We start from the raw sequence: 16,796 nt of genomic DNA, 5'->3' as shown, positions 1-16,796 counted from the left end.
AATTTATTCTGGTCACTTTCCCTATAAGAGATATTAAGGTAGTCCTGGTTGCTTAGCATGAAGCAATTTATAACTGGGGCTAAGAGTCTATACCCATAGATTCTGTGTTAGAACTTCTTCCTTTAAAGTAACTATGGATTGGGGGCATAACCTCAAATTCAAAGAGCATTTGTGGTGGTTAGAAAACATAGCTCAAATTCGTTGATTCCTGTCCCATTGAAAAAAGGATCTTTGCCCTCTTCTCCTGAACCTGGCTAAATCCATGACTGCTCCAAGCAACAGAGGATGGCGGAACTATCCACATGCAACTTCCAAGGCTATGCCGCTTCCACCTGATTCTCTTGAAAGGCTCATTCTCCAGAACCAGCCAACATCTTGTGAGAAGCCCAAGGCAAAAGGCTCTTCCACATGGAGGCACTTGGTCTGCATCCCAGCTACGATCAGCCTTTGGCTCATTCCGGCCCAGGCACCATATGTGAGTGCAGCAGCATTGAGTGCCCCCAGATGTCCAAGTCTTCCCAGCTGAGGCCCCAGACATTGTGGAGCAAAGACAAGACATCCCTGCTGTGCCTCTCTAAATTCCAGCCCCAGAATCCGAGAGCATCATAAAATGGTTGCTGTTTTATGCCCTAAATTTGAGGTGGTCTATTGCATTTGGTGACTCGGACAACATTTCTACTAACATAGTCATAGAATACCACTTTTATAGAGACTCCAATATTCATGAGAAAAGAATGTGCAGTTTCAAAGGAAAAGGTTTTGCTATTAAAAGTATTTTAATAGTAAACTTCTGTTTCCCTCTATGTTTTCACTTTATAAATGCCCTGTCCTTTCTCATGGACTCCAGAGTCTAATATCTATCTAACTGCATACTCAATACCTCCACTTGGATGTCTAACAATCATCTCAAATTTAATGTACCCCAAACTATCCCCTTCATCAAAAACTTCTCCCAGCCTAATTCCCCTCCAATCTTCCCATTTTAGCAAATGACAATTCCATTCTTACATGTGCTCAGGCTAAAAACCTTGAAAATAAGCTTTGACTCCAATCTCTATTCTCCTCTTGCCCCTTCCCCCTTCTCCCCCCACAACAGCCAATCCATTAACAAATTCTGTTGGTTCTGTCTTCAAAATATAACTAGAACTAGAGGCCCGATGCACAAAATTCATGCAAGAGTAGGCCTTCCTTTCCCCAGCTGCCAGCACCAGCTTCCCTCTGGCAACTGGGACCCGGGCTTCCCTCGCAGCCCCGGCTTCTCGTCCAAAGGAAGTCCGGTCTAATTAGCATATTATGCTTTTATTATTATAGATGTGAGCACTTCTCACCACTTTACTGCTATAATCTTTTTGTTGTTGTTAATCCTCGCCTGAGAATATTTTTTCCATTTTTTAGAGAGATTGGAATGGGGGAGGGGGCGGGGGGGGGGGAGAGAAAGAGAGAAGGGGAGAGAGAAAGAGAGAAGGGGAGAGAGAAAGAAAGAGAGGGAAACATCGATTGGTTGCCTCCTGAATGTGCCCCTACCCTGGCCGGGGATTAAAAGTGCAACCCAGGAACATACCCTTGACTGGGAATGGAACCCAAGACCCTTTGGTGCTCGCACCAACACTCTAACCACTTAGCAACATTGGCCAAGGCTCCACTAATACAATCTTAGTCCAAGTCACTATCATCTCTTACCTTAGATTACTGCCTTCAACTTCCAACTGGTTTTGATGCTCTTACCCTTGTCCCTCTGCAGCAAGCATATCAAACTTGTGGCCTGCGTGCCACACGTCTCATTTATTTGGCCGGTGTTAGCCTTTGAGTTTGACATGCTTGCTCTACAGTCTATCCTCCACATTACAAATCTTTTCAAAATATAAGTCAGATCAAGGTTCGATTCCTGATCAGGGCACATGCCCGGGTTGCAGGCTCGATCCCCAGTAGGACGCATGCAGAAGGCCGATCAATGATTCTCTCTCATCATTGATGTTTCTCTCTCTCCCTCTTCCTTCCTCTCTGAAACCAATAAAAATATCGTAAAATATATATGGCTTTGCTCATAAAGCTAGACTGTTATATAATATAGTTGTTTCTCCTTAAATTGCAATAATGAGACTTTAGCACCCTGCTATCATCTAAAAGAGGACATTTCACGACATGTGCCTCTGGGTAGTTATTTGAGAATTAAGAAGTTATACCATAACTAAATATTGACATGTAAACATTGAAATGAGGCATCTTATAAAACAAAATCACTTGGATGAGTACGTTTATTTTGAGATATTCCCAAAGAGAAAGGTCTAAGACCCAATCTAAAGTCATTAGCAAATCTCTTAATAATTTCATATATGTATAAATCTACAGGAGATTGGTAATGCTAAGAGAGGAAAGGGTAACCAGGCCAAGTAGAGGGAACAGTGTGTGCAAAAATAAGAGTGCTCAAGAGAACATGACATAGATCTGCTGGTTAAACATGACCCAACATCTATTAAAGTGACAGTAAAGCAGAGGCAAAGGGTACAAACCCACAAGAACAAAGAATGGAAAATGAGACAACAGTGAACAAAAGATGCCAAAAGAGCTACATACATAAGCTCCCAGGACACTGACAGCCAGGCCCCTCCCAAACCCACAGAGAAGCCCAACATATAGCAAACGCAACAAGCACATAAGACCACTCAACTTTAAGAACTAAGAACTATGCTTGCCTTTTTTTAGAAAGAAAGAGAAACATCCATTTGTTGCCTCCCATGAGCCTGACCAATCGGGAATCAAACCCACAACCTTTTGGTGTACCAGACAACGCTCCAACCAACCAACCAAGCTACCTGGCCAGGGCGAACTGCTATGCTTTTGAAGAAAACCTCCAACATGAGATAGAGGTGAACATAAGAAAAAAGGAATGAAACCAGGATTCAGAGTATTAGGAGGTGACAAAAATTTCACAAAATTATAAATATCCTTTTTTATTAGGGGAGAAAAATTATACCCACTTTACAGGAATAGGATAAAAATGAAAATAGCAACTAAAAAAAAAGAGCTTCTGAAGTTGAAAATGATGGCCAGATTAAAAATTAGATAGATGGAAAAAAAAAATTAGATAGATGGGTTGAAAGACAGAGTCAAGGAAACCTCCTAGAATGTAATCCACAGCAACAACAAAACAGATGAGAAATAGAAGAGGAGGGGAAGCAAAAACAAAAAATAAAACTCAGATGGTCTGTGCAGAAGATCCAATATCTGAGCAAGAGAATTCACAGAAAGAGAAGGTGAAAATGGTAAGCTGGGAATTAGCAAAGAAATAATAATTTCCCTTTCCAGCTTAAAAGGGACCCATCTAGTAGCCAATCCAATGAAATTTCAGAAGAGTGGGAATAAAGAAGTTATACAAGCTTCCAGAGAAAAGAACCAGGTCTCTTGGAGAGGATCAGAAATCAGAACAGCATCATACTTTAATGGATTCTAAGCCAAATGAGCCAAAAATGCCTTCAAAATGATGAATTACTTAATGCCCACCCAAATGATCATTCAAAGAGAATAAAGATATTTCAGATACATGCCATCTCAAAAAATGTCCTTCCCATGCACCTTTACCAGAAAGAGGAAGACATGGCATCCACAGAAAGGGAACTCCAACAAAGGACAGTGGTAAAAGGAGACTCATTGCAGCAGGACTGGGCAAGGGGAATGGGGGTTGCCTAGAAAGTAATGAACAGATTGTCAATGTATTTAAGTTTTTTTGAAGTAAACTGCCAGGCATTTCAGAGACCTGCTGGAAACTTTGGGAAGTTAGCAATCGATATAAAGAAAAAAACATTTTTAATAAAAATATTAACGCCAGGAAAAAACAAATATTTGTATGTGAAAGGAAACACAATCAGAGTACACTACATGGCTTATTGGTGAACAATATTTAGTTGAAATAAAATGTATGATTAGTGGTTTAACAAAAGTGGCTTAAAAATTATGATTATATTGTGAGGTATATGGGAAGGAATAGTGGTGGTTAAAAAAAATAAATCTTCACCAATGATGATAGGAAGTTAAAAGGTATCTAAAATTTGATATATCAAGAATAGTAATGAACAACACAAACAGATGAACAAAACAGATCCAGAGACAGAGAAGCATCAATCAGTCAGTCAAACCTCTGAGGGAAGGAAGGGGAGGGCGGGGGTAAGGGGAAGAGATCAACCAAAGGACTTGTATGCATGCATATAAGCCTAACCAATGGACACAGACACCAGGGGGGGGTGAGGGCATGAGTGTGGGGGGGGGGGGGGGAGGGGAGGGCAATGGGGGAATAAGGACACATATGTAATACCTTAATCAATAAAGAAAAAAAAAAGAATAGTAGTATAAGCTTATTACTTAGAAGCATGGACATAAATACCAGAAGAAAAAGCTAAATGCTTTGAAAATGGCTGTCTCTGGGAAGTAATACGTAAAAAGTAAGGAGGAATAGCACAAAAGACATCAATATGTCTTTTAGCATTCTTCAACTTCTAAATTATTTGTATGCATTACTTGGGTAAAAATTAAAATTATATTTTAAAGTGAAAATATAACATGATGTTACCTTTTTTCTTTTAGTACCAAAATTAAAAAAAAAAAAATAGGTAACATCATGTTATAGTCTCAGAAGGAATCTGCTTACTTGACATTGGCCATTTATTTATTTTAAAAAAACAAAAACAATTTGGAACCAAGGGCAGGGTATACAGAGTGGTGAACAGAACAGATAGGTCTCTGCCCTCCTTGAGAGGAAGGAATACAGACAAGTAAATAAGGAAGATAATTAACACTGGTGATAAGAGCAGTAAAGATGATAGGATAGTGAGTGACAGAGGTCAGTCAGGTTGACATACTTTAGAAGATTAGGTGAGGGATATAAGAGGAAGTAACTATTTGTTCTTGGAAAACAGACCTTTTTATGTTAAAATCTCAGCTTAGAATTTCAATTTAGCAGTTCCAATTCCTTACTAAGACCAAGACCATGTACCCTCCCTGAGTGGCTAACTAGAAATCCTTAGTAATAGAGCTAGGTAAATCCTGTGCTTCCCTCCCCCCATCCCCACCCCCGTCACCTGCACGCCCCCCCATTCCACCCCCATCCTCCACCCCCATTATAAGCTGGCTTCTTCTCCCCTTTTTTGGTGAGGTTCCATTTGATTTTTGCCTCTAAAGAGTTCCCTAATTTTCTTAAGAACTCAGTTTACCCAACATTTTTTGGTGTTTTGTACAGGAGGGTTTTTAGAGTATCTCGTCTACCACAGAGTGGGAACAGAAATCAGGAAGTGACAAAGGAATTTAAGAAAACTTTAGAGGCAGAATCAACAGGACTTGCTGATAACTTGAAGAGAAGCAGAGGTTATGAGAGAATAAGGAAATTAAGGATATTCCTAGACTGTTTACTTGCACAATGGAGTGATGCCATTTGCTTAGTTGAGGAAAGTTGGGGGGAACGGCACAAGCTTGTGGTGAGAAAGTCTAAGAGTTATGTTTTGGACAAGATACATGAGACAACTACAGGCTGTCCAAGGGGAAATGTCAAGTAAGCAGCAGGATACAGGTATTGGGAGCCTAGAGACACCTGAGTTGGAGGCACACCTTTGATAGTCATCAGGATGCAGATGATGGTTAAAACCCAAGTAACAAGTAAATGTAGGAAGGACAATTGAAAAAGAGAAGAAAAAAGAGCCCCAGACAGAGGCCCAAGGCACTTCAACATTAGTGTTTAGGTAGAGAATGAACCAGGAAAGGTCCCATAGAAAGACCAATAAGACTGAAGAAAAACCCGGAGTCACAGAAGTTGAAAGAATAGTGTCTTGCCTGGCCGAGATGGTTCAGTGGTTGAGTGTTGCCCTATGAACCAGGAGGTCACGGTTCGATTCCTGGCCCGAGAAGAATGACCTCTAGAAAGATTTATAAATTTTCAGTATTTCTCCACTCTTCCAATCCACCTAGGCTCAACAATGTTCAGGGCTTAAGGAGGAATCAACATACCATCCAACACATTATATGAAAGGGCAGAGAGATTAAATATAAAAACTAGTATCTAAGTCTATACACTATGGACTATAGCCCTCTGGCCAGCCCCAGGAGAGTTTGAGGATTAAATTTAGGGGGAGAAAAGGTAAGTTCTTCATTTCCTTGTCCCTAGTATACTAACCACAAACATCCCAAAGTTTGTTTCTGCATGAGCTTGGATTCTAGAACATCATTTTATGACAGTTTTTTAAAGTTTTAAAGAAGAAAAATATTAATTTATCTAAAATATACAAAGAATCCTTAAAACTCTCAAAAATAAGAAAACAAACAATCCAATTTAAAAAATAATCTGAACAGAAGATACAGAGATGGCAAAAAAAAAAAAAGCATATGAAAAGATGCTTGACATCATATGCCACCAGGAAATTGCAAATTAAATAATGAGATACCACTAAACACCTATTAATTAGAAGGTCCAAAATCCAAAATACTGACAACACCAAATGCTGGGGAGGATGTGGAACAACAGAAATTCCATTCATTTCTGGTGAGAATGCAATGGATTCTCCACTTTGGAAGAGTCTGGCAGTTTCTTACAAAACTAAGCAAATTCTTAACATACGATCTGGCAATCATTCTCCTTGGTATTTACCCAAATGAGTTGAAATCTTATGTCTACACAAAAACCTGCACATGAATATTTATAGCAGCTTTAATTATAAAAGCAAAAACTTGGAAGCAATAAGGATGTCCTTCAATAGGTGACTATATAAACAAATTGTGGTATATACAGACAATGGAATATTAATAAGGCAATAAGAAGAAATGAGCTATCAAGCCAAGAAAAGACATGGAAAAATCTAAGTGAATGTTGCTAAGTGAAAGAAGGCAATCTGAAATGGTTGCATACTATATAATTCCAACTATATGATATTCTGGAAAAGATAAAACTATAGAGATAGTAAAAAAGATCAGTGGTTGGCTGTGTGGGGCGTGCAGGAGGCAGCCAATCAATGATTCTCATCGTTGATGTTTCTATCTCTCTCCCTCTACCTTCTTCTCTGAAATCAATAAAAATATACTTTAAAAAAATAAATGAAAGCTAACATTACAAAGACATGTCTAAATAGAACAACACTACTTGTATAATTTAAAAACAATTATTAAATTGTCTTTATAGCCCTAACTGGTTTGGCTCAGTGGATAGAGCGTCGGCCTGCGGCCTGAAAGGTCCCAGGTTCGATTCCGGTCAAGGGCATGTACCTTGGTTGTGGGCACATCCCCAGTAGGAGGTGTGTAAGAGGCAGCTGATCGATGTTTCTCTCTCATCGATGTTTCTAACTCTCTATCCCTCTTCCTTCCTCTCTGTAAAAAATCAATAAAATATTTTTTTTAAATTGTCTTTATAAAGTAATCCAAGCAGTCAGAAACCGTCTTAACAAGTTCATAGGTATTCTATCAAAAAAACAGACAACAGGCTGGGTGGCTCCATTGGCTGGAGCATCATCCTATACACCAAAAGACTGCAAGTTGGATTCCTGGTCAGGGCACATACCTAGGTTAAAGATTTAATCCCTGGTCGGGGCACATACGGGAGGCAACCAATCGATGGTTCTCTCTCACATCCATGTTTCTCTCTCTCTCTCTCTCTCTCTCTCTCTCTCTCTCTCTCTCTCTTCTCCCCCCTCCCTTTATATCTCTCTCTCAAATCAATAAACATATCCTCAAGTGAGGATTAAAAAACAAAGGACTCATCCTCAAGAAATGAGGCATAATGAAATTAATATTTTTTACTGTTTCATCATGGACATTATGTGAAATCCGTTGTTGTTTTTTTTACAATGACTACAAGTATAAGTGCAAAGGCCACTAAGTAAAAAACACAAAAAATATTATAAAAGTCTTTTTACATCAAAGAACCCCCTTAAAGAATCTCAGGGACCCCCAGGGGTCTGCTGGACAGTACTCTGAGAATTGGTGCGATAGACAACTCAAACAAAAGCATCAGTGAGCAACCCATCCATGGGAACAATACAAAACACCCAAAACAACCCCTGCCCCACTTGCCAAAGGAGCAATGGGGCTTAAATGAAACAGTTTGCTGTGTTTTAGGAGTGGTATGGTTTAGACTTCTCCCCAAAATTAAGGGGGGGAAATGTGCACTCTGTTAACTGAAAAGCTAAATTTCTAAACAGTATGCATATTATAATTAAAACATTAAAAGTATACTATATGCATAGATTTATTTGTATGTACCTGAACACAAACATAAGGATATTTACAACACTGACTTCTGTCTTTAGATTCTACAAACAATCTGTGCCTACCATTAGGAGATTAATTAAATGAATAATAGCATCCATAGCTTAAAATACTACTACACAGACCTTAAAAACATGAGGCAGATATAAACATATTCACATTGAGTGTTTCCTAAGATAAAGTGACAAGAGCAAGATAAAGAGTTATTGTGTATAATTCACCCCTACCGGTGGAAGAAAAAAAGTAGAAATATGTTTGCATGTGTACACATAAATCATTCTGCAAAGGTAAGTGAGAAATAGATAACTAACAGTCCCTGAGGAAGAGACACTTTCCACTTACTACATGCCTTTTTGTACTGATTAACTGAAACATGTTTTCCAAAAATATCACTTTTACAATAAAGAAAACTGGAGCCAAAGCCAGTTTGGCTCAGTGGATAGAGCGTCGGCCTGGGGACTGAAAGGTCCCAGGTTCGATTCCGGTCAAGGGCATATACCTTGGTTGCGGGCACATCCCCAGGAGGGGGTGTGCAGGAGGCAGCTGATCGATGTTTCTAACTCTCTATCCTTCTCCTTTCCTCTCTGTAAAAAATAAAAAAATATATTTAAAAAAAAAAGAAAACTGGAGTCTGGAACTGAAAAACAAAACTAATATATTCTTGCTGGAAGTCTATGGTTAAGACTCAAGTTCATCTCTTCTAGGAAAAGGGGAAACTAACCCAGAGGTGGTAGGGATCTTCTCTGTCCCCCACCTCCAGTCTCGTTCTCCATTATTTGGAAAATATTCTCAGTGGGTATAAAAGAATGGTACTCTCATTGTAAAGCTTAGGGTAAACTGAGGTAGAAGTCTATGGAATCACATAGCTGCATTACAAGGCACTTCTGACCCTGGACACCTCGGATATTTCTGCAGAAACAGAACTTTTTCTTTTTTAATGAATAAACTTTACTTTTAAAAGCAGTTTTAGGTTCAAAGCAAAATTAAGTGGAAAGTACAGAGAGTTCCCATAAACCCTCTGTTCCTCAATAGGCACAACCTCCCCCACAACAGACATATGGAACTACAGTGGTACTTTGGAGAAACAGGAAACTTGGATGGCCCCAGGATTCTTCAACATAGTAATTAGGGCCCTAAAGTGTCCCACATGCTTTCTCCCACTTACATCCCACTCTTGTTTATGCACTCTAATGCAAAGAGACAATAACACATGGAATAAAGAATATTGACATTTAGCTTCAGAATGCTTCAATTATTCTACCTGCCCCTATGAATTAGACAGTTACCATCCTAATTATGTTTTAGTTTGGTTAATGTTTCAATAAATTTGCTTTCCCTAAACATATTGATTTTTTTTAAAAGGCCCAAACACAAAACGGATTTGTCAGGCAGTCAGTCTGAGATTAAATATTTATTATGTCTAAACCACAAGTAGAAAAAAATTTCAAAGGCCGACTATTTTAATGCTAACTCAATGCAATATTGCACTTGGGTTTCTAGGAGAGGTAATTACACAGCTAACATCTGGGTTTTGAGGTTTTGAGGATTACATTTGGGTGGACTGAAGTGGAAGAGTAGGGAAGAACAAAGTAAAAGTCTAATGCTTTCAGATTCTGTCAGAAAAAGTGCTTGCTAAACAGCAAAACAAAATGAACATTAGAAAAAAATGTGAAGAACATGCACTTTAGGAAGCTTTCACCGAAGCAGGTGCTCCAATTCAGACTCAAATCCTCTAATTCTTATAACACAAATGATAGGTCAGGACACCGCAAACAAATAAATTCAATCAACAGAGCGGGAAAACAGGTGGTTAATACCAGACAAGGTAGGGTTTTCCTAAATTTGGTTTGCCTTCGATAATCTAAATCAGTTTTCAGAAATAGCTTCTACAAAAACTACCCAAACATCCCCCTAATAATTTGTACTCCTCCTCCACAATGGGGAAGCCATTTATTTACCAGAAGGTTTACTTTCTCTTTCAAGCTCTGCTGGCTTCCTCCTGCGCAAGTACGGCCAGGAAACAACTGGAAGGCCTTTCCTTCTTGTCTTCTCCGATCCAAAACCGGAGAGCTGGTGTGTGAGGACCTGTTTTGCGGAGAAGCTGAGTGCTGCTTCTTCACCGCAAGGCCATTTCAAATACAAATTCATTTGCAAATAAAAGTTGCAGGACAGGCAAACAGCTCTACTCCTCCAATGAAAACACACACTCGTACCCATCCACACACAAAGATGAGAAGGAACAAATCACCTCCCGGCCTCTTACTTCACCTCATCCCCAAACTGAACACTGTCCTTGCCTGACTCCTCTACCCCTCAAACTTTCAATATTATCTGCACTTTTTGTGTCATAAAGAACTCCAGGGGACTGGTCAAATTTCGAAGTGATAATAAATGTATTGAATATTGCTTAAAATAAATGAGCCTCAATCATAGGTTTTGGAAGAGACAGAGAGATTCTCATGGGGACATTGATGTAAATAGAAATTTTCATTTTGCCTTGCCTATTTCTTTTACGTGACGGCCTCCATCTCCTCCACCACAAGTCCCTCTTCATTTCATTTTTCCCTATTAGGTTAGAATCTCCCAATTACTCCTTCTTTCCTTTATTTTGGGTCATTAATGGCTACCATGAATCATAACTTCCCTGACTTTAGTTAGCTAGATCTGCAGTTTTTAATAATATTAATTATTAGCACTCAAATGTTAGCTATCTGCCAGGCGCTGAGCAAAGTAGTTCATATACAGTATCATGCTTAATCTTCACAACTCCCCTCCAATTGGACCATTTGGGATAAACTGAAACCCAGAGAAGTTAAAACAACTGACCCCAAGGTCCAAGAGGTGGTGGATCCAGACCATTCTTTTACCTATAGAACTGTGGACCATGAAACCCTCAAACACACCGCCCAAGCACTTCAGCAATATAATAATGCTATGTTAGGAAAGCTCGGAATATAAGTTCCTCATCCAATGTAGTTAAAAAGTCAAAGGTCAGGTAAAAGTTCACTGATTAGAAATGTCATTTATTCTAATGGATGGAGGTAGCAGAAAGGAAAACCAGATCATCCAAACCTTATTTTATCTTGGAGTGGGGCAGATTTGCCTTCCTTATTATTCTTTTATTAGACTGTGAAAAAGGAATTTGCAATAAATATGTCCAAGATAAACTGATAAGTAGAAAAAGCTGCAAGAAGTCTCGAGAAATATTCACCAAACTATTAACCTATTATATATAAAAATATATAATATGTATTTTTATAAATTTAAATGTTTTACAATAGCATGTATTACTTCTTTTCTTTTACTTTTTTTATTGAATTTATTGGGGTGACATGGGTTAATAAAATTATATAGGTTTCAAGTGTACAATTCTATAATACATTATCTGTATATTATTGTGTTCACCACCCAAAGTCAAGTCTCCTTCAGTCACCATTTACCCGCCTTGACCCTTTTCTACCTGCCCCCAACCCCCTTTTCCTCTGGTAATTACCAAGCATGTATTACTTCAGTAAACAGGAAAAACAACTTATTTTAACGACATTTGAACCCAATTATTAACAGAAAAGAAAGGATAAGAGCTGTAGCTCTGTAGCTTCCTTTACCCTCCGTTTAGTTCTCCTAAATTAAGAACTTCCACTTTGAGCTCCCTGAATACACTATGCTGTTTTAAGCCTCTTACTCCTATTCCTTCGGCCTTGAATGCAACTGCTTACCACTTAGCTCTGAAGGAAAATTCCTATTCATCCTACAAAACCCTCTTCAGGAGTTCCCACCTGATAAAGCCCCTGTATGACAAAGTCTTTTCTCACCTGTGAAGATAATCAATCTCTTTAACTAGACATTTAATAAGAACTTAGATTTATGGAGTTCTTACTGTGCACCAGGCACTATGCTAAACATTTTACCTGTTTTATTTCACTGAATCTATAGGAAGTGAGAGATCCAGGATCCAATCCCGGATCTGTTTGACTCCAGAGTTTGAACCTTAAACCACTATTCTGTCATCTACTCTGCCTGAAGTCCATACTAACACAGCACACCCTCTGTCCCCACAATAATGCCCCCAGTTCCATGAAAGTAGGGACCATGTTTCATTATCTTTGGATCCTGCCTAGTACAATAACTGGCTCTCAATATCCTATGTAATCCTATATAATAAAGAGCTAATATGCTAATTAGACCCAACAGCAGAATGACCGTCAGGACGACCTTCCAGACGAACCTGGGGCTGCGAAGGCTGAGGCAGCTAGGGCTGTGAGGGCTGAGCCCCTTGCACGAATTTCGTGCATTGGGCCTCTAGTATAATACGTTTGCCTATCTGAACTAAGAGTTGTGATAATCCTAACATGGTAAATGAAAACTGACCATAATAGAAATTCATTCTTCCATATGCTATTCCCTTTAAAAACTGAAGACATTCCTAACAATTTATGACCAAAGTACTATCTGGCCATCCTGATTAAAGTGCACCATAGTAAGCCAAGGTTCCTAGCAACAAATATGTAACCACAACATTAATTTTTTCACCATAACCAACAAAGACTGAAACAGCCCAGCAATGCCATCCTGTTGGACCTCACCAAGGCTGCTACGGGACACCAGAGGTTCTTCAGGATTTGGGGATGTCCTTCAAGTGTTCTTTGGCTGGTTTTTATGATTGACCCAAAAGTTACAGTAAAATTTTTAAAATATGGAAGACATAAAAGGTGAGTAGTCAATTTGTAGCCAATTACAAATCCTAAAAAAAAACGTATCTGCACTTAACCCACACAAATCCGATAAATCAGTTCACCTTTCTTTGGGTGCTAGCCCAGTTTATAAGGTTAACCTCAATGACAACTCCACTAGGGCAGAGGCTATGTGTACTGATATACTTTGTACAAATTAACCAACACCGGCCACATGCTGACACATAGTAGGCACTCCATAATTAAACACAGTACTTGGCCTCACACATCATTAAAAGCTTCCCCTACAAAAGGACTGTACTGAAATTCCTTGGTCTTATAGTCAAGACATCATATAAGTAGGCACTTCTTCTCCCCTACTTACCTGCCTAATCTACCAGGATTCTGTGCTATATCACCATAACTCCTCACCCGAAATTCTTTATACCTATCAAATTCCAACCATTATTTGGGACCCAGGTCAAATCTCTCCTTTGGCAAGAAGAATTCCTACACAACTCCATGCCTCGTAACCTCTCCTTCCTCTAAAGACCTGTAGTACTTACTAAAGCACTGTCCAGTAGAACTGTCCACAATAATGGAAATGTTCTTTATCTGTGCTATCTATAATAATAAAAGGGTAATATGCTAATTAGACCAAACATCCTTCCAGGCGTCCTTCCAGATGAAGCCGGGGCCAGAGCAAAGCCCAGGTCCCAGGTGCCAGAGGGAAGCCAGTGCCGGCATCGGGGAGAAGGAAAGCCTACTCTTGCACGAATTTTCGTGCATCGGGCCTCTAGTATGTTATATAAAATAGCTAATTTATTGAATATCAGACAATGTCCCACCATCTCTTTGAAGACATGCTGCATTGTATGGGTAAAGCATTTTTCAAGTTGCCTCAGTAAATGCAAGTTCTATAAACAAGTCATCTAACTTTCACTAAGTTGCAGAAAGTAAATATTTGTTCATTTGTACACCAACTCTGAGAAAACCATAAGGTAAAAAGGTGCTGAACTCTGTGTCTGAAATGAGGGTCACTATCTCTGCCCCATCTCACATCTGAATGTCAAAAACATGCAGAGCCAAGGAGGAGAAAGCAACTTTCTGGAAACACAAATGACCACTGATCCAGCCACAGGCTGAAGTGACATTTAGGTCACAACTGTCCTTCATCTACAAGCTTGCCTACATAAATCTCTCTTTCCATTAGGAAATAGCTAAATTCTGATGGTAAATTATGCCAACTAACAAGTCAGTTACTTCCCAAGTTAGATAGAGCAGTTGGAAAAATGACCTAAGCAAACCCCATTCGCACTTTTTTCTCCTGTTTATTACCTGTCTCCCATGGAGTCTTAGAGCCTATGGGTGGTATTTCACGATCCATGTGTAAGTTAGAATTTCACTGAGAGTTTTCCCAATAGGGTTTACACTCGCTCTAAAAGACCAAATACTTAAGCACAAGTAGTAGAAAGAACACAAAATACCCAGGAGTGTGAGTTCCACCACTATGGCACTCTGCTGCCTTAGGCAAGTGTCTTGTTCCTTGGGCCTCAATCTCCCAGCCTACAAAATAGGATATGAACTATCTATCCCTTTTGGGTCAAGTCAGAACTGTGGATATTTCTAAATGGTTATTCTTTCCAACAGGACTACATACAAAAATAAAAGATTCATAAACTTGCTAGTGGTTTTTTTTGTGTGTGTGTGATGGATGTGCTAACAAATATAGAGACTAAGATCAACCCTCCAACATCTACAACAATTTTTTTTTTCTGTATTGCAGCCTTCCTTCCCCCATCCCACTATAAAAATGTCTGAGCATACATTCTGCCAGTACTCCCGCCTGGCACATGTAATAAAGAAATAAATGTGTTGACGCAAGGAACACAGACATATTTAACATATAATAAAATAGAAAACTGGCCGAATCAGGTTATAACTGCCTAAAGCCACATATAAGAGAGAGATGATTTACTATTCTGATTTATTCAAACCAGTGCTTTATCAGCACAGCTAACCAGTTACAACCCATACACAGAATAAATATAAAACCAGCAGATGCACATTATACATTTTTGTGTAAGAAAAAGGATGTCAACACTATACAACCACTTGATATAACAGAGGGATGTCTACTAAACATGGAAAAAGCAACTTGGGTGGCAGTTTGGATTTTGCTAACTGAAGCCCAGCCGCACCACCCAAACACAGGTAAAGTTTGCACACATGGCTTCCCCAAGGCCAGCCAGTCTTTGTTTCCCTCGCCTCTGCATTTACCCAAGATCTTGGCTCGGAGACAAAATAAACTCCTCCTCTCGATTGGTTCATTCTGCCCTATGCAATTAAGCAACACCACAATCCAGTAAACGTAGGGGCTCAATTATTTATCTTCTGGCCGAGTTTACCAGGTGTTTATAAAAGAACAATGACACGGAGAAAAGAGGTTGATTTCTCTCTAGGGCTGGCTTGACTGGGGGGGGGGGGGGGGGGGGAGGGAGAGTGGTTATTTTGTTGTTGTTTTGAAGGGGTTTGGAGAGAAACCTGGCTTAACCTAGAAAAAAAGACCGGAGGGAATTTGGAAAGAGTATGTGAGCTGTCAATTTCCCTACAGGAAACTTGATTCTTATGCAACAATCCTACCCACAACCAATGAGCCCAGGAGACCGTAGGAGGAAGACACCTATTTCTACCTCCAGAGGGGCTTAGCTGGCTCCTAAGGGATCGAAAGCAGGGCAAGGCCGAGGAAGGGGGGCTCTTTCCACCACCACCCCACCTCTCCGTGATCTCCGCGGGCTGGACAGTCGCTCCTACGCCCGGAACGTCCCCCGAGTTCCAGGGAGCAGGAAGTGGGGGGGCGGGGGGGAGACTGTCCCTCACTCCTGCCACCCCCACCCGAGTGCTCTCGCCCCACGGTCCTCCCCCTCGAGCCCGCTCTCTCTTCCTCGCCGCCTTCCCTTCCTCCGAAGAACGAAACTTCCTTCCAGCGCCCTCGGTCCCTTCAGAGGCCCGCTCCTGTCAACCCGGAGGTGTCCCTTCAGAGCGACCCTCCACATCTCCTCTACCCTCACGCCCCTCTGAAGTTTCCTTCCACAACTTCCCCCCAACCAACCAACAGCCTCCATCCCCTCCGGCGCGCCCCCTCCCCCCCCCCACCCCGGATCCTCAGGCCCGGGAGCCGCGCGGGGGGCGCGACCCCACCCTTCACACCCTTCACCTGTTTCTCGGGCTCAGGCCCGACAGGCCGGGGTGCGCTTGCGCCGGGGTACGGGCCGCGGGCTCCCTCGGGCCGCAGGGTCTCTCCTAGCAGACGCGGAGAGGGAGAGCCGAGCCGGGTTACTCGTCAAGGATTCGGTTCGGGCTCACTCCCTCCGCTGCGACGACGGAACCCCAGGCTCTCCCTCCCAGTCTACGCCGCCGCCGCCGCCGCCGCAGCTCCGGAAACCTCTGAATTACAGCCCCTCCAGCCAATCCCCGCCCAGCCCCATCCTGACCAAGGCACGCCGTCCTGCATAATTCATGAGACGGCCAGTTTTCTCCTCCACTGGAGCGTGAACTGCACACCAACGGGCCAATGAGAAGAGCCTTATGGAGAGAGGGCGGGGCCAACACGAGGCTGGGAACGCCCCGTGCTGGCTGTTCCGAAGGCCCAGTCCTCCTCCCTCCGCAATAGCAGGGGAATTGCCGATGTCTCGGGCCCAGAAGTCCGGAGGGAGGGAGGGAAGGTGGCTGGAATGTCCTGCTAAAAACTCAGCTGAGTTCCTGGCAGTGTGTGACGTCAAGACACTTTAAATGCCCCTGATGCGGCTCTCTTTTGCCTGCTCTCCCTTTTTCCGGTTCTTAAGACCACGTGGCGGCAAGGGTGGGAGCCACTTACCACGTGGGAGT

At 41.2% G+C, this 16,796-nt stretch overlaps 1 protein-coding gene across 4 annotated transcripts in view; it reads right to left on the bottom strand.

Annotated features, from left to right (window-relative positions):
• Positions 1-16,359, bottom strand: part of STAT3 (signal transducer and activator of transcription 3) — a 50,381-nt gene extending 34,022 nt beyond the window's left edge. For all 4 annotated transcript variants that reach the window (XM_079798525.1, XM_079798527.1, XM_079798526.1 and 1 more), the window contains exon 1: positions 16,126-16,359. The gene's annotated coding sequence lies outside the window, so the exon portion shown is untranslated. The remainder of the gene's footprint in view (positions 1-16,125) is intronic.
• Positions 16,360-16,796: the final 437 nt, after the last annotated feature.

Source organism: Cnephaeus nilssonii, assembly GCF_951640355.1.
Source record: "Cnephaeus nilssonii genome assembly, chromosome: 19".
Lineage (NCBI taxonomy): Eukaryota > Metazoa > Chordata > Mammalia > Chiroptera > Vespertilionidae > Cnephaeus > Cnephaeus nilssonii.
The sequence above is the reverse complement of the archived record's forward strand: the minus strand, read 5'-3'. Positions and strand labels throughout refer to the sequence as shown.